We start from the raw sequence: 24,457 nt of genomic DNA, 5'->3' as shown, positions 1-24,457 counted from the left end.
AACCAGAACCGCTGCTGCTCTTCAGTGTGGCTGTGGACCGTCTCTGTCTCTTTGCTTTTCTCCTCCTGCCAGACTGTGCTGCAGGGTCACTTGTGCTTCAGATTGCTCCTAGACAGCCTGAGCCTCTCGTGGGCCACTCACAGGAGCAGAAGAGGGCATTCTTTATGCACACGTACCTGAGAATTACCTACGGGGACCAGAAACCTCCTCAACAGTCCTTGGGCTTGCTTTTCGTCCATGTGGTTGCAAAGGTGAGAACACATAATCCAGTAATAGCGTGCATTTAGGAAGGGCCGAGCACTGTTCCCACAGGCATTGCCCACAGTGCCCCACTTGAGGCCACAGAAGGGGAATCTGCTCACCTCTGAGGGCACAGAGTAGCAGTCTCCGGTGTGTCCTTCAGGCTCAGGGCACAAAGCGGCCTGAAGTGAGGAGCCCAGATGTTTGGATAGTAAAGTTGCTAAATGAATGAAGAGGCCACAGTGAGAGTCGACGGTCGAGACTCAAAGATTCCGTTTCCTCTTTTCAGTTGAACATTTGGAGGCCCTTGGGACCTTTCTTTGCTTCTGCATAAGATTTAAAGAAAACCAACGCTTTAGAGTAATTCCTTGCACCCTGATGAATGTACTTGTTGAGATATGTGCCCAGAACTGAACCAGGGAAATCATTCTGTGAACAAGGTGTGTTTGACCTGTTTCACAGGTGAAGAGTCTGTTACTAGAGTCTCCGGGAGGTTAAGTAATATAGTGAAAGTCTGCATGCTGAGTGCTAATAAGCTATGGACCTGGGACTTCAATCTAGACTGCTGATAGAAAGTCCACTGGACTTCTTTATGGAAAAGAACATTCTCTCTCTCTTTCTCTCCCATACCCTTGTGTGTGTGTGTGTGTGTGTGTGTGTGTGTCATCCTGAAGATGACCCAGGGCCTCATGCAAGCAAAACATGTTCTACCATTCAACTGCAACTTTTAACCTTGAGGAAGAACCAAATGGCATTTTTAAAATTAAGGTTTGAGATAAAGAATGAAAAAAAAAGCTTTGATTGTTTTAAGTCACAGTATCTGTAAGCCTTAGATTCCTACATGTGATAAAAAGAAAACTGAAAGACATCAGTTGAAAAAAAATCACAAATGCATAGTGTATCGCTCAGGCACTCACAAAATGAGAAAGAAGTGGAAATATGGTGCCAGCCGTCATCTGTGTGTAAGCGGCGGGGGCTGCTCAGTTGGAGGGATGCCCAGGAGAGTTTGTGTGTGTGTGTGTGTGTGTGTGTGTGTGTGTGTGTGTGTGTGCATGCATGCGTGCATGCATTAGTAAGCTGGCTTTCCAAGATGGAAGTTCTTGGAGACATGAAGATGTAAAGGACTTATGGCCGAACTAAAGAGGGCTATTCGTGAAGGAAATATAAATTTCCAATGGACTAAAACAGACTTTCCAAAAAGGACCCCGGCTGCTCTCAAGATTCTTTTGTGGTACACAAATGTAGGAAAATTACTTCCCATTTTCTGGAAGAAAGAAGGCAAGAAGGAAGGAAGGAAGACAGGAAGGAAAGAAGGAAGGAAGGAAGGAAGGAAGGAAGGAAGGAAGGAAAGAAGGGTCTCATTTAACTCCAGTTAATGCCAGATTTAAGAGGGGTTAAGGCATAGCATAATTATGTTTTAGAAGTCTCAAGAAAGTCCCAGCATGCCAGAGAAACTGGTTCTCTCGACAAGACTGTAACCACCAACCTCAATTATTGTGCAGTGAGAACTCAGGAGGCTGCTTTGAATCGAGATATCTCTCTCGACATTGCTGGAACTGCTTGGTTTGATCAAGACAGTCATGGTTTCTAAGGCTATTCTGGAAAGACACTTATCCTACCAGTGAGGTCACCTGGAGAACAGGTGCTCCAGGAAAGAGAAGACTCATGGTCTTCCTCGCAGCACCTCTGATTTTCCTAGTTGCTTTTCAACAGGGGGCTCTCAGGTGCTTGAGATGTCAGAGCCGTGGATGTGTTTGGGTGAGAATCTTGGAGACTGCAGTGAAAAACAGAACGGGGTTGCCTCTTCCGGCAGAGAAGCGTTTGTGTTCTTAGACTCTGTATGCCAGGGGACCTCAGAGACATTCTATACTCGGCAGCTTCTGCAGTAGCCTCCAAGAACTCACCCTGGATATTCTTGCCAGTGCTCGCCTCTCCCTGGTGTGTGGGCTAAAGTCACCTTGGAGACTAGTGAAAGTTCCAGCCTCCCTCTCTCCTGCTTACTCTCTTTTGTTCCGATTTGGTTTTGAATGTGCTGTACATGGGTGCAGTGAATTTATGCTTGGTGTTTTCTGACTCCCTGAACCTGTGGTGTGGTGTAACCCACTAATTCATGAGTGGCTATTCCCGTTTCTTCTTATTTTGGTACCTTCCATTATGCACGTGATGTGCCTGTTATGGTCGTCCACGTATCTTGGATGTTTTCTTCTTTCGCCTTGCCTTCTATTTGGTTCTCCGAGGGATTGTTCTGTTTGTTTTCAAACATTTTTTTATATGCCTTGTGATTTTCTCTTGATAGCGGGGCATAATGTACAGAGCAAGGAAATACCGTCAACAGGCCTTTAGTCGCACGGAGGTAGGCAGAGGGCAGGAGGAGCATTCTGTAGTGCTAGGGTTGAGTCTTTCAGTTCTGGTGTCTCTGCTCTGTGAACCTCACAAGCCCCTCAGTGCTGCCCTCCCACTGAGTTCTGAAGGCAAGTTGGAATTGTCTGTATCTGCCTGTTCATCTCTTCAACTCTAGGGACAGTGGTTTCTCTGATGCCCAGAGTTGCTGGAGCATCTCCTGTAAGATCAGTTAAACACTGATAATATTCTAGCAGCTTAGCTCTGTTAAACAGTTTCTCCTGAGGGAAGGCTCTTATAAACAGAATAATCTGGCCTATTTCAAGATGGTTTCTCTCTCCTCCTCTGGAAGCCTGAAGGGTTTTCCTGTGACGTGTAACGTGGGAATCCATTGAGATCCTTTCTAGAGGATAATCTTGCACAACAAGGACCTCTGATGTCTGTGTCCCCCTTGAGGTTTTGACTCTCAGTTTTTTTTTGTTCACAGGAGCCGCCTACACTCATCAGACACAGTTCAGATCTGCGCATTGGCACTGTGCGTCCTAAAGACCGCTCTGCTGATGAGTCTCAGCATGGTGGAGGTGTTGAGCGTCTCTGTCACTACCTGCCATTCTCCAATTTCAGGGACAGTAATTTTCCCAGTGACCTCAAATCTTTTACAATATTAAGAGCTGCATTTTCAATTTATTAAGGGTTGAATATCAACTTATATGCAAGACCACCCTGATAAGCAAGCCTAAAGTCTCCTTTGCTACTTCTATTGAAGTCACATTATAAGTTGCCTCCTATAAAAACCCATATAGCAAGAAACTGAGAGAGGCCTTCAACCAATGACTTCTGGAAATCAGGCTCTTATTCCACCTGACGACCTTACTGTAAAATTTGGAGAGGGAGTGTCTTACTTAGGGTTTCTATTGCTACGATGAAATACCATGACCAAAAAGCAAGCTATGGAGAAAAGGGCTTATTTGGCTCACACTTTCACAGCACTGTTCATCATCAAAGCAAAGTCAGGACAGGAACCCAAACAGGGCAGGAACCTGGAGGCAGGAGCTGATGCAGAAGCCATGGAGGGGTGCTGCTTACTGACTTGCTCCTCACAGCTTGCTCAGCCTGCTTTCTTATAGAATCCAGGACCACCAGTCCAGGGAAGGAACCATCCACAACAGGCTGGGCCCTCTCCCATCAGTCACTAATTAAGAAAATCCCCCAAATCCTCCATAAAGCAACATAGCCAGGTCTGTCACAGCAGTACCTCAGTATCCTGGTACCAGCTTGACTTAGAGTTTCTGTTGCTTGGACAAAACACCAAGACCAAAGAGCAAGTTGGGGAGGAAAGGGTTTATTTGGCTTACACTTAAGCACGTTGTAGTCCATCACTGAAGGAAGTCAGGACAGGAGCCAAACAGGGCAGGAACCTGGAGGCAGGAGCTGATGCAGAGGCCGCGGAGGAGTGCTGCTTACTGGCTTGCTCCCCATGGCTTGCTCAGCATGCATTCTTATAGAACCCAGAACCACCAGCCCAAGGATGGCACCACCTACAATGGGCTGGGCCTTTCCACAACAATCACAGCTTAAGACAATGTGAGACAACACTGTACGGCCTTGCCTACAGCCTGATCATATGGAGGCATTTTCTCAACTGAGGTTCCCTCCTCTCTGTGTCAAGTTGACATAAAACTAGTCAGGGCAGAGAGCCAGGTATGAAAACTTGGGTACTGGTTGGTGGGAAGTACAAATCCCAACTCGGGACTTGAGAATGGCAACTGAAGAGGTAACAGTGGCTGGGGACTAAGCCTCAGTCTAAGGAGTCTGGGGCTACCTTCAGGCAGTGCCAGAATGACATCCGACATCCGCTGGAGACTTGCTTGATTCCAGGAACTTCTCCCTGCTTCCATCTAGCGTCAAGAGGATTATGTTGCGTGGTGAATGGATCAGGGAACACACACCAAAGTGTTTTAGGAGCTCTTAAGGGAACGTTATTTGACCCAGTTTAGTGCTTTATAAATAAAAAACTAAAGCCACTTAGAAACCTAGCCCAGATTTCTGTCTTGTTTGGCCACATTGTGGTTATTGCCTTATGACATCAAGTGACTGGTACAGAGGCAGAGTGGCTCCTCCAGAGGAGCAAGACCTCGGTTTGACCTAGGTCTCCAGTCTTCACTCCCATGACTGCATGGGAGCCCCATCTGTTTTACTGACATATCCTCCTGGCCGTGGTAGTCATCTGAGATTTTACCCCCAGGGAACTGAAGAACTACCCTGACCAGATGAAAGCATATCATAGTACTAAGACCCAAATTCTCGAACTTAGAATGCGCTTTCTTAATACCTGGAAGAGGATGCTTCTAATCTCCCTGATTACCTGCCTGTTCTGTTTGGTTCTCTCTCTCATTGCATTTTCAAGAGTTCTTATAATCAAAATTGCCTTAAAGAGCAACTGCACTTACATAATTAGCATAATAATATTGGCCAGGATAAATTAGCATCCGACAAACAGAGAAAGAACAGAGGGGACCGGTTCTCATTAATGGACCGGGGTCAGGTGATGTAGATTACATCCAGAAATGCTAGTTTGGTCGAAAGTAATCTGCTCTGATTAAAATAGAAATGAAGTCACTGAATTGTAACAGCTGCTGAGCTGGCTGCTGCTCTAGGAGGAGACAGGGGAGTGGGGGCAGCTGGCGATGGTGCCTGGGAGCCACATCCAAGAAGATGCTCAGTGTTCTCTTGCCCCTCCTTCTCCGGTCAAGCTACTCACCAGTCAAACGAATATTCCTAGTTTGGCTCAGCTGATGTCCTGGAGTTCTGCATCTCCCATGCATGCCTTTTTTAATGTGTCCCTACACAAATGAGCACATGACACAGACCCATCCTGTGTACAGCTGTTCTGTATAGTCTGATGGAACACGCACTTCCTCAAAAGATCACTGAAGCCAGTAAACACTAATTTCTAGTTTGGCTTAATTGCTGTTTTCCTCTACCAGGCGAGCAGGTGATTTCTACTCTCATGCTCCAAGTCTCCCACTCTGTGGGGATGGTGGGAATGAGAGCGCGAGCTGAGAGTCTTTGTAGAGGACCTTTTATCAAGCTGGAGGCAGATGGGAGAGAGGTTCTGAGAGTAAGAGGCTTGGAAGCCATCTGCCTTCCGGGTATTCTTCTGAATGTCACAAGGGACCATGGGTTAGAGTCATATGAAAGGGTTGACTCTTAAAAACCACGGCGAGAGGCAAGAAGAAAGAGCACAGGTCCATAGAGAGCTGCTAATTAGACAGAGGCTCGGCTTTCGAAGGCTGTAAGGCTCCAACTCACTGTGCAGACAGACTGCGGTCTCTGCAGGCTGGCAATTGTTTATATGGTGAGATTAAGGCAAAATGTTGATCCTTAGGAAAGGGACCGATTCACTTGCTATGTTAGTGCCCTGCACTGATTTAATCAATAGATACGCACGTCTCCTGCCCTCAGGGACCTTGTCTGGTAAACACACATTACTAAGCAATGTCCCACTCTCAGCTGGGGTTATTTGTTTTCATTTTTGTTTGCTTCTTTCTGGGACAGGGTTTAGCTATGTAACCCCGGGCTGGCCTCAAACTCACGATTCCCTCTGCTAAGGGTAGGGATTTCAGGACTAAACTGCACACCCGTCTCTTGCTCTCAGTGTGAAGTTTTGATGATCTCTCTCCTCCCCTGCTTTCTTTCCACTTGGACTGAAGTCTTCCAAGCTGCATCTCAAGCTGCATCTCAAGCTGCATCTGGGTCTGAGAGGGACAGAGTGAAGCATGCGAAGGCCCCAGGCCCCAGGACAGTGGTCCAGCTTGCAGGTGCTTGCTTGCGCCCACGCCACACTCTGGTTTTGCTGGCTTGCAACAATTTCTCTTCCGCCCTTACCTCAAACACCTGCTTTTTAATTTTGTTTCTAATGTGACCTAAAGTGTGTCTCCCACTTCCCTGCGCAGTCTCTTTCAGATATTAAGAGGAGACAGATGCATCATGGAATGTGAGACACTATCAAAACCCTACTGTTTATCTCACAATTCCTCTTCCTTTCTCTCATCCGAAACACGGACATTTACCTCCATTGAGCCCAAGTTTGGATGCTCAGTTCCTGATGGTTTTCTTTTAAATAATTCATCCTTGGTGAGATGTGCAGTTTGGGGAGAAAAACAAGGAAGGAAAGGACATAGGGGAGACATAGGTTTTCTAGTGTGGGACAATTGTGCTGATGAGGGCAGGATAGAGCTGCCCAGACAAGATTGACAAAAGGGGGCGGGAGGTGCCTGGACACAACCCAGCGGCCCTGGGGAGGGAAGATGGTCCATGAGCTTGCATTGTCCTGGGAGATGAATGCAGAAGCCAGTGTCAGCCAGCAAAGGTACCCTTTCTTTTCCTTCTGCAAACAGCGGTTTCCTGACCAAGAACTCAGAGGGTGGAACATGTTTTCTCTTTGGTTAAAAAAACAAACAAACACAAACTTCCCCTCCATGGGGCATCATAGACTCTTTTATCTACCTCACTCCAGGGAGCCGTAAACTGCCAACTCACAGGCATCCTTGGCCGTCTGTCGCACATCCCTTCCTGGCTCAGTCTCTAGGATACCAGCTGCCACCCCCTGGCCTTGGCAGAGATCCCACCCCATCCTCTCTTACACAGTATGGAATTTTAAATGTATCTGAGCCCCTAGGATTTACTAATCTCTATCACTCTGGGGGAATTTGCTTTGAATGCAATCCAGTCTCTCACATTCCCACATCCCAAGAAGCTGCTCTTTGCCTGACAGACCGTCAGCCTTATTTGTTCTTTTCTTCAGAGAAGGTTGTCATCAAGCCTAGGAGTGGAGAGGGCTCCGTGCTCAGAAAGAAGGAGTTTCTCCCCCTCCTCTCATGGCCTCTGCCAGGAGTTCTATGTGCCTTAGGCAGGACATAATGGGGAGAGGTACTGAGAGCTGTGGACAGGGATGGAATATTGGGCTTTGAAGGAACTACCAGCCGGGCTGCCTGGATATCTGAAAATGTTACCTCTACATTTTGAAAATTTGAATGAACCTAGCTTGTTTAGTTAATGCTAGGAAAAGAGAGCATGATCTCAAGGGAGAGAGCGTAGGGGAGACACAGGCAATAGACAGCAGACAGTGGACCAGGCTCTTGGTCACGGAGAACTAAGCCCACTGTTACGGGATCCAGAGACACACAGCCAGCTGACATTCCCTGGGTGGCCAAAGCCCGCGAGCACAGAGGTGGTTCTGGGTTCTGTTCACACAGATTCCTAGGAGAAGTAGAGGAGAGTCACTTCGTCTGTTACTAATTACGTATCAGGCATTCGGTGTGTGCTTTTAGGTCACTTGCCTTAATCCTTGAAGCAGTTTAGAGAGCTTAGTGCTCTGACCACAGTGTGCATACGGATTTGTTTCTGTTTCTGTCACAGCACTGACTTGGTCAGGTTACTGCTCGTGTGTCTCCTTTGACCAGCGTCTCTAGAGCCACCCTCCCTACCCCTCACCCCGTCCATAACCAAAGACTTGCCCTTCTCTGTTTTTATAGCTTCTTTACCATTGTTACAGTCCAGAGGAATTCCTTACTCCAATTTAACCATGTCTTCAACTGTGGTTCGTTTAGAATCTACCAAATTCAGAGGATGTATTTCCTTTCCTATGATTTCCAACTTTATGTTCACCCGTGCTTACGTTACACCACTAAGCGGCATCATATATTAATGGCACACATTCATTTCCTTTCTCACGTGCACCTAAACACACATTTACTAATCAAAACCCTTAGAAACAGCAGTTTAAAACTACACAGGCAACTGATGACTGCTGAGAGGAGAATTAAGCTCTCCACAGGATGGTCCCCGCATTGGTCATCCAACGCAAGGTGCTCAACCCTGAAGCCATAGACACACAGACGACAAACATGGACTCAGAGGGTTATGTTTATATATACGTGTGTGTGCATGTGTGTGTAACAACAGTAACTGGGGAAGAAGAGGCTAACATTCTGAGAGTGAGGACTTGGGGAAGGCTGGTGGGAGGAAAGGGAAAGGGGAAAGTGATATAATTATACCTTAATTAAAAATTACCCAAAATAGGCCGGGCGATGGTGGAGCATGCCTTTAATCCCAGCACTCAGGAGGCAGAGGCAGGCGGATCTCTGTGAGTTCGAGACCAGCCTGGTCTACAAGAGCTAGTTCCAGGACAGGCTCCAAAGACACAGAGAAACCCTGTCTCGAAAAACAAAAAAAAAAAAATTACCCAAAATAAACAGCAGTTTACAATTACAATCTCTTATGAGAAGATTTTTCCAGCCTTTATTTTTATTTATTTTACCGACATTAAGCTTTAGTATGTGTATGTATTGTGTACGGAACACATTCCCCCTTGTGCCCCCTGCCCTCCCCTTCCCATCCCACCCCCTTCTTGTTAGTTCTCTTTCAGTCCCTTTGTGCCTCTGAACAATGTTACTTCTACTTTCGTATAAGATTTGATGTGTCTATATAAAACCTAGGGACCACAAATGAGAAGACGCATGACACTTGTCTTCTGAGACTGGTTTTCCGTGCTGCCCCACTGATACCCGTGTCTGTTTTTGTGCCCGTGCCATGCTGTTTTTGTCACCATGGCTCTGTGATATACTCTGAAATTCAGCATTGTGATACTTAGTCTTTTGCTATGATTATTTGGGCTATTCAGGGTCCTTTGTTTTTTATATGCATTTTAGGATTTCCATCCTATTAATATGAAGAATGGCACTGGAATTTAATTGGTATCCTAGTTTTTCAATCTGTAGGTTCCTTTTGGTAGGATAGCCATTTTTGCCATATTATTTCTATCAATCCATGAGTACTGGGACATCTTTTCATTGTTAGTGTCTTCCTCAGTTTCCCCACTGCGAGGTCTTTCACTTCCTTGGTTATATTTCTTCCAGGGCAGCACACATCTTTGTAAAGACTGTCGTTTCTTCGTTTATCTCTCTGAGGTTCTAAACATCAGCTTTTCCAAGTTTTTGAGTACTACCTTTTATTTTGTTCCTTTCTTGAAAAACTCATACTCAGTCACTGGCAGGGTCTCACTATGCACTGGCCCTCAACAGCACAAGTGCTCCAGTCTCCCAGGGGCTGGGATTTCAGGCTTGTGCCACATCCAGCTTACCCCTGGGTGTCTTTATTGCTATGCCATCTCTTCACGCCTTTCAGTCTTGGCTTGCAAGGTCATTGTACACAGATGCTGTTTTCCCTACCTTTTTTTCTCCTTGAGTGTTCATCTCCCTTTGGGGCTTACAGCTGAACACCTCTTTAGGCAACAGTTCCTCTGTAGACAGGGGTTGGTCACAGACTCTGCAGCCTCTTTCCATTAGCTCAGGATGCCCTGCCCTGGCCTCTTTTCTCTAGATGCAGCCTCTGAGCTGGACTCTGGATCCCCTGCCTTACATGCAACACTTTTTTCTTAAAGAGTTTAATTTTACTTAATTTGTAAGCATGTGAATATGTGTGTCTGTGTATGAGTTTGCAGAGGTCAGAGAGGAAATCCTATCCCCTGTGCTGTGAGCTGCCTGATAGAGGTGCTGGGAGAACTGAACTCAGTCCTCTGCAGGAGCAGGAATCGCTCTTAACTGCTGAGCCGTCTCTCCAGCTCCTGTGTAGGGCTCCTTTTACTCTAGTTCACATTTACCTGTAGAAACCAAACCCCCTAGAGCCAGAAGCCCAGGTCAATCACCACTCACTGTTTCCTGTTGTGATTCTGTTCCTGGAAATCAAAAGAGGAGCAACTGTGGATAGGCTTAAGGAGAATTAACCAGGAGAAGGGGCAAGTTCAGACGCCATTGGTGGTTTCTGGAAAGGAACTCCAGTTCCTAAAACACAAGGAAAAGCCTTCTATGAGAATCAGTCTGAAAGCCCATGACATCCTAGGTCTTTTCTTTCTCCTCCTTTCCCAAGCCCCCTCTCCGAGACCCCATTCCCTGTAGGTGATTGTTGTTAGGGACCCACCATTCTGGCCTACCGCTTCCCGGCAGTCTTCCCCAAAGCAAGGCAGACTTGTAACACTACCTTCTTATCCTCACTTTCAAGGCCATGTGGGTTCATAGACATGGAAATGGTCAGCTATTTCTCAATCCATCCACCCAGCCTTTACTACATGACCCTGCCTCTTGGGCCACAGTGACAAACATAAAAGTGTGTCTGGCCACCAGCTGGGCCACTGTAGATCACAGTTGTCTCTAGCAGAAATTAAAGGAGGAGCCTGCCATCCCTCCTTGGAATCTATGACCTAGGGACACAGGACACAGTGCCCAGAAGACTAGCAGCTTGGAGACATCATGAGAGCGTGTTTCCGGTAGTGTTGAGGCACCGGGCCTGTAGGAGAAGGTCTGGGTCAGGCCCCTCAACACAGAGCTGTGCAGAGGAGAGCTGCAGGGGCATTTCCAGTTCCTACAGCCAGCTTACCTCCGCCCTGCTGCAGTCCTAGGAACCTTCAGATGCATTCTTCTCTGAGTCTAAAAGAATTTAAAGTTAGCACTGACATTTACAAGCAAAATCTGTAAGGAAGAATCAATGTTATACCTCTGTTGTGTTTTCGTTTTCTGAAAGAAAGTTCTTTTCTCCTAATTTTAAGAATGCTGTTCAGGTGGGCAGCGGTGGCGCACGCCTTTAATGCCTGCACTTGGGAGGCAGAGGCAGGCGGATCTCTGTGAGTTTGAGGCCAGCCTGGTCTACAAGAGCTAGGTTCAGGACAGGCTTGATAGCTACAGCAAAATCCTGTCTCAAAAAATCAAAATAAAGGAAGGAAGGAAGGAAAGAAGGAAAGAAGGAAGGAAGGAAGAAAAAAACAATGTATAAAGCAAGAATAATTGTCATCGCATCAGCCAGATAGAGCCACTATCAGCTAAGATTTTTCCAGGTTTCTTGTTTTGTTTCGGCAGGGTCTAACTCTAGCACAGCCATCCTGGAAGTCACTCAGTACACGGTCCTGGCTGGCCCTGAACTCCATTCTATGTTAGCCTGAGTGAACCAACGCACCCAGCCCAGGCGTTTCTTTTGAAAAGAAAAGGGGAGGGGATAATTTTATAACAGAGAAATACGTGGAATTCTATAACATGTCATTCTTTCTAAAATTTGTTTGGGGTGTCTTTACAGATATTTCCAAATCTACACTCTAAGAAAGGGAGTCTTTGTGGTATGAAGGCATTTTCATTTTTCCAGCTCTCCTTCTTGGGCATTTAGATTGTTCCAGATTTTGTTATTACAAAGATGTTATTATTACATCTGTGCATTTGTTATTTTCTAAAGTATATTTCTCATTTTCTTGTCTCTAAATGTCCTCTTCCTCCCTATGTTCCTCCCTCCCTTCCTTCTTTCTTTTCCTCCTCTCCTCCCTTCCTCCCTCCCTTCCTCAATCCCTTCCTTCCTTCCTTTCTTTCCTTCCTTCCTTCCTTCCTTCCTTCCTTCCTTTTTTTTCTGTTTTCACTGGATCTAGTATTTCCACAAAGCTACAACCCCAGCCCGAATCCTCAAATTCTAACACTATCATTTGATCATTTGAGTTATGGGATTCAACCAGCTTTAGTGACTCTTTCTGGAACCAGTCTTGGAAATAAGTTTTTTATGTTCTTTGGATTTGGTGCCTCATCATAAGTAAGAGCCAATGTGTTGAATTTGGAGACCCAGCTGTGGACAGGGTTTGGGGTGTATCCTTTTGGTTGGGGGAGCTTGCATCTGCTGAACTCTGACTTTGAAGGCACCAAACAGGATTCTGGTGGTGGTGGGGTTTATGCCATGGTGTGTGTGGAGATCAGAGGACCACCTTGTGAAGCCGCTTCTTTCCTTCCACCTTTATGCGTGATCCAGGGATCAAACTCAGGTCACCAGGCTTGCATAGAAAGCGCCTTTACCCGTTGAGCCCTCTTGTTGGTCCTGAACAAGACTCTTGTTTATTCTTCATTTAACAACAGCAGCCCTGTTTAATGCTTTATACTGTGTCGTCGGGGAAAATGAGGAAAAGGAAGGCCAGAAAGATGAGTATCCAGTACAATTAATGCAAACAAGAACAGAAACCTACCCTGTCCGATGTCTGTGCCATACATAGCTTAAGGAGTGAGCCACAAAGGTGAACAATGAGACCAAGTCAGAACCACTTCAGCAAATCAGAACAAAGGGGCCTGTCTAGGCCTCTGGGATGCCAGGTGGGGACAGTCAGACAAGCTGTACTCTGCAGAAGGCAGCTGCTCAACTGTCTAAGTTAAGAGGGTAAAACCAACCGTAAACGATTTCCCTGCGTCCTAACTACAGAAGATCCTTGGGAAACCTGAATATTTGCCAGCCGGGGGTTAAGATCGGGAGGCTATTCCTAAAGAGCTACCAGGAAGCTAAAACTAGCAGGTGAACACAGGTTCAGGAAGCTAAAGCCAGCAGGTGAACACAGGTTTCTGGATTGAAATAGCAGCTGGAGTGGAGTTGGAGACTTGTAAAAGCAGCTAGAAGGGGACGAAGGGCATGCAGCTGTCTTAGCTCGTCAGTGCCGAAACACCTAAATCTGGCTCCTGCAGAAAGGAGGTCCAAATTAGCACCATTTCGGAGGCTGAAATCCAAGATCTGGCTGCCAGTTCTGTTTGGCCTCTGGTAAGGGCTTCTTTGGTTACATCACACCATGGTGGATGTGGCAGTGTACCTAAAAATGAGAGACTGCAGAGCCAAAGAGGAAGCCAGAAACTATAGAGATGGCCAGTTTTGCTCAAAATACCAAGCTACTCCCACGAGAACCCACTCTGTGAGATATGTGTTAATTCCTTCTGAATGCAGCACCTCCGATAACCCAAATATTCTCCGTCAGACCTCACCTCTTAATGGTTCCAGGTCTCTCAGCATTGTCACAGCTCGGAGACCAAGTTTCTAACACATGGACCCAGCGTAGGGAACCTTCAAATCACAACCGCAGCAGATACTTTAAGGCTTATGGCGTCTGTGATGACAACCTGCACATCCTTGCCCCGGGGAAAAGTGAAGTGTCAGAGTAAGCAAATTGTTAGAATAAACGGGAATCTCACCAAAGCCAGGCTTAAGGACCTGGGAAGCCCTGTTGCCAGGCTTGTGGGCTGCAGAAGCTGGGAAGTTTGTGGACAAAGCTTTAGCTGTATCTGAGAAAGATGTACAGAGTTGGCCGGACAACACCCTACACTGTCAATCTGTGAATCCTTCATTCAAACAGGCACGTCAGTGTTTTTCTTCCCACCAGTATGAGTCCATTTGTGTTGCTTTAATGAGATGCCTGGGGCTGATGAACTTAAGAGGAGGCTTACTGGGTTCATGATTCTGGTGACTGGAAGAGCCAACAGCAGAGTGTGGTGTCCTGGCAAAGGCTGCTGGCTGCCCGCAATGACACAGGGAAAAGGACAGGCAATCCACGGTGTGCAAATGGTGTTAACGACATGGCAGAACCTCAGTGATCAAGACCCTGCTGTCATGAGAACTGACCCACACTTCGAGACGGGTGAATCCTGCCCTGGGAGGTCGCTCCATGACCTAGCTACCTTCCACCAAGCTTGCCTCTCAAAGGCTTCAGGACCTCTGTGATGGAACTCCCTTCCCTGTCAGCTCAGCAGGCCTTGGAAACACCAGCTGGAATCAACGGAGAGATTCTCCAGAGATGGTTAACTGAGGAGAGAAGCTGCCCTGAAGGCAGGGAACAGGCCTTAGCTTGGCTTGTTTCTAGTGAGTTTTTCTTAAATTATCCCATCTACCTTTTGCCTCTGGGCTTTTATCTTTATTTCTGTATACCTTTCTTTACTTCTTACTTCTTACTTGGGCTGGATCCCATAAAGGAGGAAGCTAGCTGAAGGTTGTATTCCTCTCTCTGCTTTCTGACTGCAGACACAACGTGACTCCCTGGCCACCATGCCTTTCTTGCCAGGATGTTTTTGTACCCTTGAGCCACGAGCCAGAGTAAACCTTTCCTTCCTTCAGCTGCCTTTGAAACGGGTTTTGTCACAGCAATAAAACAAAGAAAAAATAAAGTTAAACAGCCTCTAAATACTGCTCCGTGGTGGGGCAAGCTTCCCAGCACAAACCTTTGCAGGACATGCAAGCAGTTCTAGAACACACTGGAACATGCTGGGAGCTCTCTCTGTGGGGGCTGGGGTCTCTAGCCATCTGTGCCTGTGCTCAGCTCAGAGCTCCTTGTGTGGTGGCCGAAGGCTAGAGAGAGCACAGCAAAGAACAGTGGGTTCTCATTCATTTTAAACTCTCCCTAATGTTTAAACAAAATCATACATTTCAAAGCTTCTTGTACATAAAACAGGTGACATTGTAGCTTCTCTGATTCCAGTTGGGGTCGGAGAGGATGGCCTCCCCTTTTCTGCTGAGTTAAGTACATAGAAATCCCTGGCATAGGTGGAAGATATATTATCTAAGCCAGAGCATCAAGGCCTTAACTCCAGCTCTGCCCCCCCTTGGAAAGAGAGAGGCTTTTGAGAAGTGGCTTAGCGTCTCATCTGCTGCTTTTTCATCTGTGATATGAAGACCATAATTCTTGTCAAGGAAACAGATTATTGTGAGCCTGAGGGGCAGCCATGGGACATAAGGTAGCACTACAATGCCTTATAAGAGGGGAAGTGTTCTATTGTTCTTTTTTTTTTTTCTCTTAGTTCTTTGGAGGCCTGCCACCCAGCTCTCAAATAACTCACACAGAGAAGACTTATTCTTTCTTACAAATGCATGGCCTTAGCTTGGCTTGTTTCTAGTGAGTTTTTCTTAAATTATCCCATCTACCTTTTGCCTCTGGGCTTTTATCTTTATTTCTGTATACCTTTCTTTACTTCTTACTCTGGGGCTTGCTGTATAGCTGGGTGGCTGGCCCCTGGAGTCCTCTTCCCCTTCTTTTCTTGCCCTTTCTCCTCCTTTGTAATGGTCTTCTCCTTCTATTTATTCTCTCTGCATGACAGCCCCTCCTATTTCTCTCTCCTGCCTCGCTATTGGCTATTCAGTTCTTTACTAGACCAGTCAGGTGTTTTAGACAGGCAAAGCAACCCAGCTTCACAGAGCTGAACAAATGCAACATAAAAGAATGCAACACATCTTTGCATCATTAAACTAGTGTTCCAAACTCACTCTGCAGGCAAAAATCACCCTTGAATTTCTAATCCTCTTGCTTCTACCTCCCTAGGGCAAGGATTAAAGGCATACACCACTATTTTCAACTTTAAGCAGTGCTGGACTTGGAACCACCGCTCTCTGCAAGCTAAGCAAGCACTCTACCACCTTGGCTACACCCCCAGCCTGGAAAAGTCCTCTCCATGGTTTATTTGCTTTCCCCTTTCAAGAGGGAAGAACAAGCGCTTCCTCCACTTCTCCAAACATACTCTACACAGTGGAAATGCCACTCTCGTCTGTAGGTGGTGTTTGGGGAACTCACTTCCTGTAGTTGTTCGGCCGGTTTACTCTTGGCGCTGTGTTTTACATGTACAGACAACAGCCTGGAATTGGGGCAGCACATTTGTTCTGGTCCGTTCCTCTAGAGGCCCCATCAGCAATGTCAGAAACCTTCCTAGCGCAGGCCATCAGTGTGGGAAGGGCCTCATGGACAGGGTTTGACATGGAGCTCCATGTCCATCTCTCAGGGCCATGACCGCTGAAGTCGTGCTGCTGATCTGGTGGGTGGCTTGTCAAGATCTTGTGCTCTCTGATCTAAATCCAGGCTTGGTTATGGAACTGTCAAAAATGGGCTTGAGTAGTATCTCTGTGTTCCCAGATGGGGACCTGCTGTATGCAAAAGATACAGAAACGTGTGGTATTAAAACCATGGAAGCATGGTTTTCTAGGTATGAACTCAACTGTGTTCTCTGATTTTTATCAGAGGATGGATTCCAGGCAAGAGAACTCAGCAGCTCTTCCTTAGGAGCAAATTGGCCTTTCCAGGGCCAAGGACTTGATTCCTGCAGATAGGGCAGGGGAACTGGGCTTTGAGTGGGGTAATAATTCTGTACAGCTCACAGGCTAATAGAACTTAGCTCAGGCCTCCTTGACTCCTCCACCCATTGGGGCATTCCCTTGCTCTCAGTTCACTTTTCGTGGGCCACTGAGACTCTGGAGCTATGCAAGCTCATCCCGATGGCCAGCGTCAGCATCTGATTCTGACTGGCAGTGAGCGAGCAGAAAGAACAGGAGAGGTAGAAAGGAGAGAGCAAAGACTCCGGACCTGGTGTTCCTGGCAGCGAGGCTCACTTTTGTTGCCAGAGGGGCACTTGGGGCTTTACCGTTTGGCCTCTTCCCACGGCTCAGATCTGTTCCTTGATGTTCCTCTAAAGCTCAGTAATTCCTCTGGCTCAGACATCAAGACTCTGGCCATCTTCCAGCGAGTGATGTGGGAGATGCTTCTTTCCTCTCCTGTGGTCTCCATGCCTGCAGCCCAACCCTTTCTATCTTCATGGTGCCAGAAAGATCCACACGCAGCCCAGAGCTCCCAGTCACACCCATGGCAGGTCTTGCTCTCCTCCAGCTAACAAGTCCCAGTGCAGCATCCTGACCCCAGATTCACACACTTTCAAATGGAAGACCAATAACTCTGTAACAGGCATAAGATGTGTTTCACGTCTCCATGCGGCTTTACTTCTGGTCCCTGGCTATGCACCAGCAAGAGATCCGTGGGTGGGATAATTGAAATCTCATGATGATTGGTTTTTCACTTCACCGGATCTTCTACTGGAGGAAGTCGCTTCCCCTTTTCTCTCCTTTCATTTTCCTGTTCATCCTCTGTTGAGAGAACTAACGGACCACAACAAGAACAAAAGGCCAGCAGTCGTGAGGGTGGGGAATAAGGGCAAACAACAGCTCCAGTTCCATCCCACAGGGTCACGGAAAGCCTCCCAAACCTCTACCCTGCCCCAAACTCTAACCCTTGTGAGGTCCCTCCAGCAACTGGGGCCCACCCACAGGGACACAATGAAGAAAAGCCTTGCCTGTGGGGTGGGAGGAAATGAGGGAGCTGGTTGCCAAGGGAACAGAGAGTAAGAGCCTGAAAGGTTTTCAGCCCCAGAAGTGGCCAGCTGGCCAGCGAGCAGTACAGGCGCTCAAACGCGCACAGGTGTAAGATGGAAGGAGGCAGCCATCGTGGATTTGCATATGCTCCTGGGAAGCTAAAGTCAGGTTCTGGCTGGACTGCAAGTGTAGAGAAGTTTAGTTGTTTCCTCTGTACAGGCAGGCAGGAACTTGCCTTGCGCTGGGGGGTGGGGTTTGGCTTGCCTCTTGCTTGGGTCATCAATTGAGCTCCAGAGCAAGACTGTTCGGTAAGTTTGGAGAACAGCCACCGCTGTTGATTCGCACCTTCCAATCCAGTCTGAACATTGTGGATTTTAAGCCTAAAGTGGATCTGAGGGATTGACGAGCTCACCCACCCACTCTTCCTTTCCCCGGCCAGGTCTCACTATGTAACCCAGGCTGGCCTTAAACTCATGGCAATTCTCCCGCAGGGATTACATGCACAAACCACCACACTTGGCTTGGTTCACCCAATTATCTTACTGTTAGGAAGTGATTACCTTCATTGCTCTATTCTAGGCCTAAAACATCCCCAGGTCCTTATCAATGCCAACCTGGTACTCTCATTAGGAAGTATTAGGCTTAGCAGACCCTTAGGAGCCTGGCCTCCATACCACCTTCCGGTGGCTCCATCCTACCTCCTCTCTTCCTCAGCCTCACTTTGAGCTCTTATTCCAGGGAGCTGCTGTAAGCCATACACTTGCTCCTAGGATGTCGGCCTTCACTGTTCGAGACCCCAGAACCTGGAGGAGGAAGGTACCTCACCGACTGTGGATGTGGGGTGGGTGTTAGCAGCCAGAAGTCTGAAGGGAGAAGAGGCTGCTCTGTGTGTGCTTAGTATTGTCTGGAACTCTCAGGACTTTCTGCTCCAGCATGCATATGGACTCTCAGGAACCCCTAAAGTCCAGGCTAATGAAAAGGGTCCCTACCTGCCACCCCCTGTGATAACTGTGTAGCTTTAAAGGCATAGGATGCTCTCTCTCTCTCTCTCTCTCTCTCTCTCTCTCTCTCTCTCACACACACACACACACACACACAATCTCTCTCTGTTTCTGTCTGTCCGTCTCTCTCTCTCTCTCTCTCTCTCTCTCTCTCTCTCTCTCTCACACACACACACACACACACACACACACACACAGCTGCTGACCTGTTATCAGTGACTGTCAGGGTGAGTGAAGTCTCATCCAGAGCAATCTCCAGGACTCTTCTGGGGTGATGAGAGATAGGGGGAGATGCCCAGATCTCTGCCTCTAGGGATCTTCACCCCAGGCAGCCCTCCCTGACCCACTGAGTGAGAGTAAACTCTTTTTGTTTGTTTTCAGTTTAGGAGATGGAAGGCAGATCTGCTGTTGGAAGAAGCCATGTATTTTAAAGCTTCAAAGACAGAGGGAAGCTGCTGGTGACTGGATTCTGGTGATCGAGAAGAGCTAGAGAACAGAGTATGTCTAGGAAGTCACTGTCCACAATGCTACCTGAGTCCTTTTCACCATGTTAGGTTGTGACACTCATCAACAGTGTAGGCATTCTACCTGAAGAACAAACTGCTGTACTGCGCGGGCCGTCAGGCCCACCCGTGACAAGATGAGCACCAAGGCTGTTTCTCAAGGATTTGCATGTCTGATGGAGATGTAGTTAGACCCAAGGGAAGACCTTACGGTCCTGAGGAACAAATGTAGAAAGGCAGAGTAACCTACTGCATGGAAACTACAGATAAAGGTTGCAAAGGGACAACCAGAAGCCCCCAGCAGCTTCATCTCTTTGGTCTTCTTGTTAATACTTCTGTTTAAATGGTTTTTATGGTTTATTTTGCTGCCATGGACCTCATCCATTGAAGGGAGCAGCTACAAACATCAGGTGCGCACTTATAAGCTAGCAAAATCATTCTGTATGCATAGAAAACCCAGAAAGAGCCTCACTCACTTCAAAAGATAAAACACTAAGCTGGGAGGGGGTGCAGCTCAACCGGTACTATTTGCCCAGCATGCATGAAGCTCTGGATCCAATTGGATCATGGAATAAACCAGGTGGGTGGCACATGCCCATAATCCCAAAACCCAGGAAGTGACAATAAGATCAAAGTTCAAAATCATCCGTAAGTACTTAGAGAGCTCAAAGCCAGCCTTGGATACAGGAGACCCTGCCTCAAGAAGAAAAAGACTGATTTGATCTCAGCCCTAATGCCAACCTGGGTGAGGGTGTGGGGGACATGTTTGATCTCATCTGTTGAGCTGAAGTAAAGAGGTGCTAAGAAGAGCAAGCTATAGAAGAAAAATCTGTCTCCATTGATTAACTGGGAGCTGATGTAGATTCTTTCGTGGAGGTTGGAGCACAGAATCAGGGGTTCTCAGCCTGGGTACATGGGCTAGATACTTTTCTGCTGGGGAGGATGCCCTTAGCACTCTGGCCTATCTAGCAGTATGCCCATTCTCTGCTGACTGGCCAGCCGCTTGTTCCGCTGGTATCAATTGAAAGGCTCTGCCAGAAAAGAGTCCCTGATTCCAATGAAGGGTGTTGGAGTCCTGCAGCCCAGCAATGCCTCTGCCACTGGCTTTGGAGAGGATTCAACTTCCAAAATGGAAATATAATTACAGCAGGGTCAGCAGGGGTCTTGGAATTCAGTGTGGCTCAGATTTGAATGACATGTGGCATCTTTCCAAGTATTTTAAGGATTCCCAGTGCTGATGTGATTATTTTCCTAAGATCTTCATTTAAATATGACACTCATAAAACTGGCAAACTTCCCATAGGCTTGCGACTTTTCTATAGCTATGAACTCAAACTAAACCCAACCACGGCAAACCAAATATAATAGCAATCCAACTCACGTAACAATGCAGCGAGGTTTTGTGATGTTGCCCTTTACTCTGTGTTTGGGTATCAACCTGAATATTTGGACTGGGCTTGCCCCTGTCTGTATTGTCCCAGGACTCAAATATCATGTGATACTACTTCTCCAAAGTCCTGTGGAGACTCTGCTTGTGAGGTCTCCTTGAAGTCATTTGGCCAATGCATGTTCTGCTTACTAAGGTCACCTGTGTTTTCTTACTGGCTTGAGGCAGCTGAAATAGCACATCCAGTTCCCAAGTGGGTCATAAATATTAAGTGCTTCGCTCTGGGGTGAACCTATGACCCCAGGATCGGCTCAGAAGAATCTAGATTCTTGACAAAATGAAAATAACCTTTTGTTTTTGTGACAGGGTCTCGTGTATCCCAGGCTAGCTTTGAGCTCACCATATGTCTGAGAATAGCACTGAACTTCGGATCCTCCTGCCTGTACCCCTCGAAGTTCTGGGATTACAGGCGTGTGTACCATGTTGATGCTGGAGATGGAACTCAGGATTTTTTGCATGCTAGGAAAACATCCTATCCCCTGAGCCACATCCCCACCTCTGGAAACAGTTTGTATTTTCTTTCTAAAGTTAAAATTGTTACAAAGGTTTCCTAGGAATGTTTTAGCAGGTTCTTGACAGAGCACACATGGGCCTGGGCTCTTCATGGGAGAAAGCTGAGACCCAGAGAGAGAATGTGTGTTTGGGGGGCACATGCTGTGGTAGGAGCGTAGAGGTGTGTGGGGTAGGGGGCATGGGGTTTTGGGGGTGGGAGCCTAGCCTTTAGGGTGAGAGCAGGCATGCAGTCTGGAGCCAGCGCTCTCTCTGCCCTTCCTCTCTCCCCTCAGCGTGCCTGGATCCTGAGGTGCACTGGGATTTGCTGCACTGCCTTAAACGTTCACTAAGCTGTACCGCACCCCTCAAGTGTGTCTATGAAAGGCTCTAAAATTGAAGTAAAGAACTTCTTTTTCAGAACCTTTAGTGTTGGTAGTATGAGATGGCAGGGTCTGTGTAATGAAATGCAGACAAGGGCTCAGCATGAGCACCCAGTTTAGTGAAGAACTGTAAAGATTCGCAAGGCCACAGCCAGGCCAAGAAACAAAACAGTCCCAGTGTGCAGAAGTCCCCTTGTATATTCTTCTCAGCCACTCCCTCTTTTAAAAATTGTTTTTATTGAGCTATATATTTTTCTCCACTCCCCTCCCTTCCTCTCCCCTCCTCTTCTACCCTCTCCCATGATCACAATGCTCCCAATTTACTCAGGAGATCTTGTCCTTTTCTACTTCCCATGTAGATTAGATCCATGTAAGTCTCTCTTAGGATCCTCATTGTTGTCTATGTTTTCTGGGACTGTGTATTATAAGCTGTTTTTTCTTTGCTTTTTGCCTAAAAGCCACTTATGAGTGAGTACATATTGCATACAGTTACCTCACTCAATATGATGTTTTCTAGCTCCATCCATTTGCCTGCAAAATTCAAGATGTCATTATTTTTTTCTGCTGTGTAGTACTCCATTGTGTAAATGTACCACATTTTCCTCATCCATTCTTCAGTTGAGGGGCATTTAGGTTGTTTCCAGGTTCTGGCTATGACAAACAAAGCTGCTATGAACATAGTTGAGCACATGTCCTTTTGGTACAATTAAGTATCCTTTGAATATATACCCAAAAGTAGTATTACTGGGTCTTGAGGAAGATTGTTTCCTAATCTTCTGAGAAATTGCCATATTGATATTCAAAGCGACTATACCAGCTTGCACTCCCACCAGCAATGCAGAAGTGTTCCCTTCACTCTACATCCTCTCCAGCATAAGCTGTCATCAGTGTTTTTGATCTTGGCAATTCTTACAGGTATAAGATGGAATCTCAGAGTTGTTTTGATTTACATTTTTCTGATGGCTAAGGATGTTGATCATTTCCTTAAGTATCTCTCAGCCATTTTAGATTCATCTGTTGAGAGTTCTGTTTAGGTCTGTACCCCATTTTTTTATTGGATTATGTGTTCTTTTGGTGACCAATTTCTTGAGGTTTTTTTTGTTTTTTTGTTTTTTTTTTTTTTTGTATATTTTGGAGATCAACCCTCTGTTCAATGTGGGGTTGGTGAAGATCGCTTCCCATTCTGTAGGCTGTCATTTTGTCTTGTTGACCGTGTCCTTTGCTTTACAGAAGCTTCTCAGTTTCAAGAGGTCCCACTTATTGTTTCTCTCAGTGTCTGTACTACTGGGGTTATATTTAGGAAGTGGTCTCCTGTGCCAATGCATTCAAGTGTACTTCCCATTTTCTCTTCTATGAGGTTTATTGTGGTTGGTTTTATTTTGAGGTCTTTGATCCATTTGGAGTTGAGTTTTGTGCATGGTGATAGATATGGGTCTATTTTCATTCTCCTACATGTTGATATACAGTTAGGCCAGTACCATTTGTTGAATATACTTTATTTTTTCCATTTTATATTTTTTTGCTTCTTTGTCAAAAGTCAGGTGTTCGTAGGTGTGTGAATTGATGTCCGGGTCTATGATTTGGTTCCATTGGTTGTCTTGTCTGTTCTTATGCCAATACCAGGCTGTTTTCAGCACTGTAGCTCTGTAGTAGAGTTTGAAGTCAGGAATTGTGATGCCTCCAGAAGTCTCTTTATTATTCAGGATTGTTTTGGTTATCCTGAGTTTTTTGCTTTTCCATATGAAGTTGAGTATTGTTCTTTTGAGTGAGATCTGTGAAGAATTATGCTGAGATTTTGATGGGCATTGCATTGAATCTGTAGATTGCTTTTGGTAAGACTGCCATTTTTACTATGTTAATTCTACCTACCCTAGAGCATGGGAGATCTTTTCATTTTCTGGCGTCTTCTTTAATTTTTTTCTTCAAAGATTTAAAGTTCTTGTCATACAGGTCTTCTACTTGTTTGGTTAGAGTTACTCCAAGATATTTTGTTTTATTTGTGTAAGTCATTCCCTCTTAAAGTAACCAGCATCCTAGTTTTTAGTGTAATTACCTCCTCGCTTTCTTTCCTTCCCAGCTCTGTGCGCATGTCCAAACAGAAGAGTTTGACTCTACTTATGGGCTTGCTGTATTTGAGTCTTTCAGTTTTGTTCACACTGTGAGTGGTTCCCATTCTGACCCTTTTCTGAGTTGGTGGGCACGTGACTGTCTCCAGCTTTTGGTGTTGAAGGATTGCTCCTGTGAGCATTCCTCTGCTCGTCTTCCCCAGGACATGCACAGTCTCCTGCCTCTAGGGACATTTCCCTACAGCCCACACAGGAGTCAAACCTCGGACAGCGGTTCCCAACCTTCCCAAAGCTGCAACCCTTTAATACAATTCTCATGGTGTGGTGACCCCAAACATAACATTATTTTCAATGCTACTTTGTAACTGTAATTTTGCTACCATTATGAATTGTAATGTAAGCATCTGTATTTCCCAATGGTTTTAAAGTGACCCCAAAAGGGTTATGGCCCCCAGGTTGAGAACTACTGCTTTAGGAGCTATATGTGAAAGTGTTTCCCAAATTCTTGCTTCCACTTAAACCCCCACCCACAGCAGTCCCCATCATCCGCTCTACACCTCATCATCCGCTCCCCATTTCCCTCCATCATCTGCTCCACACCCCCCCCAACTCTTCTCGTTGCCAAACTTGAACGTTTCCAGGGCTCAGGTGCCGTCCGTCTCATGGTGGCTATAATTTGCGTTCCTCTGCTTCCTGAGTAAAATCAGGCAGCTCCTGCAGTAATTGGCCCCCTGAAATTGCTCTCGGGTTATGGGTCTGTTGAGTCTTCTCGATTGCTTTCCTGTTGCAAAATTAAAACTTTTTCTTTTGGTGAAATTTCATCTTCCTTAAAAATTACATTGGACAAGGAAGTGCGCCCGACTTTCAAGTGGCACCTGCTTACCTGATTTCTGTGCGCGGCTGAAGGCAACCCTGCAAAGCACAAAATGGATTGTTTTTATACTTCACGTCTCTGAAAAGGTAACAACAGAAGCTCTCAGGAACTTACCCTCCCGGGTCACTTTCTTTCTTATCTCCATTTTCCAACTCC

This window comes from Arvicola amphibius, chromosome 12, assembly GCF_903992535.2.
Source record: "Arvicola amphibius chromosome 12, mArvAmp1.2, whole genome shotgun sequence".
Classification (NCBI taxonomy): Eukaryota; Metazoa; Chordata; class Mammalia; order Rodentia; family Cricetidae; genus Arvicola; species Arvicola amphibius.
The sequence above is the reverse complement of the archived record's forward strand: the minus strand, read 5'-3'. Positions refer to the sequence as shown.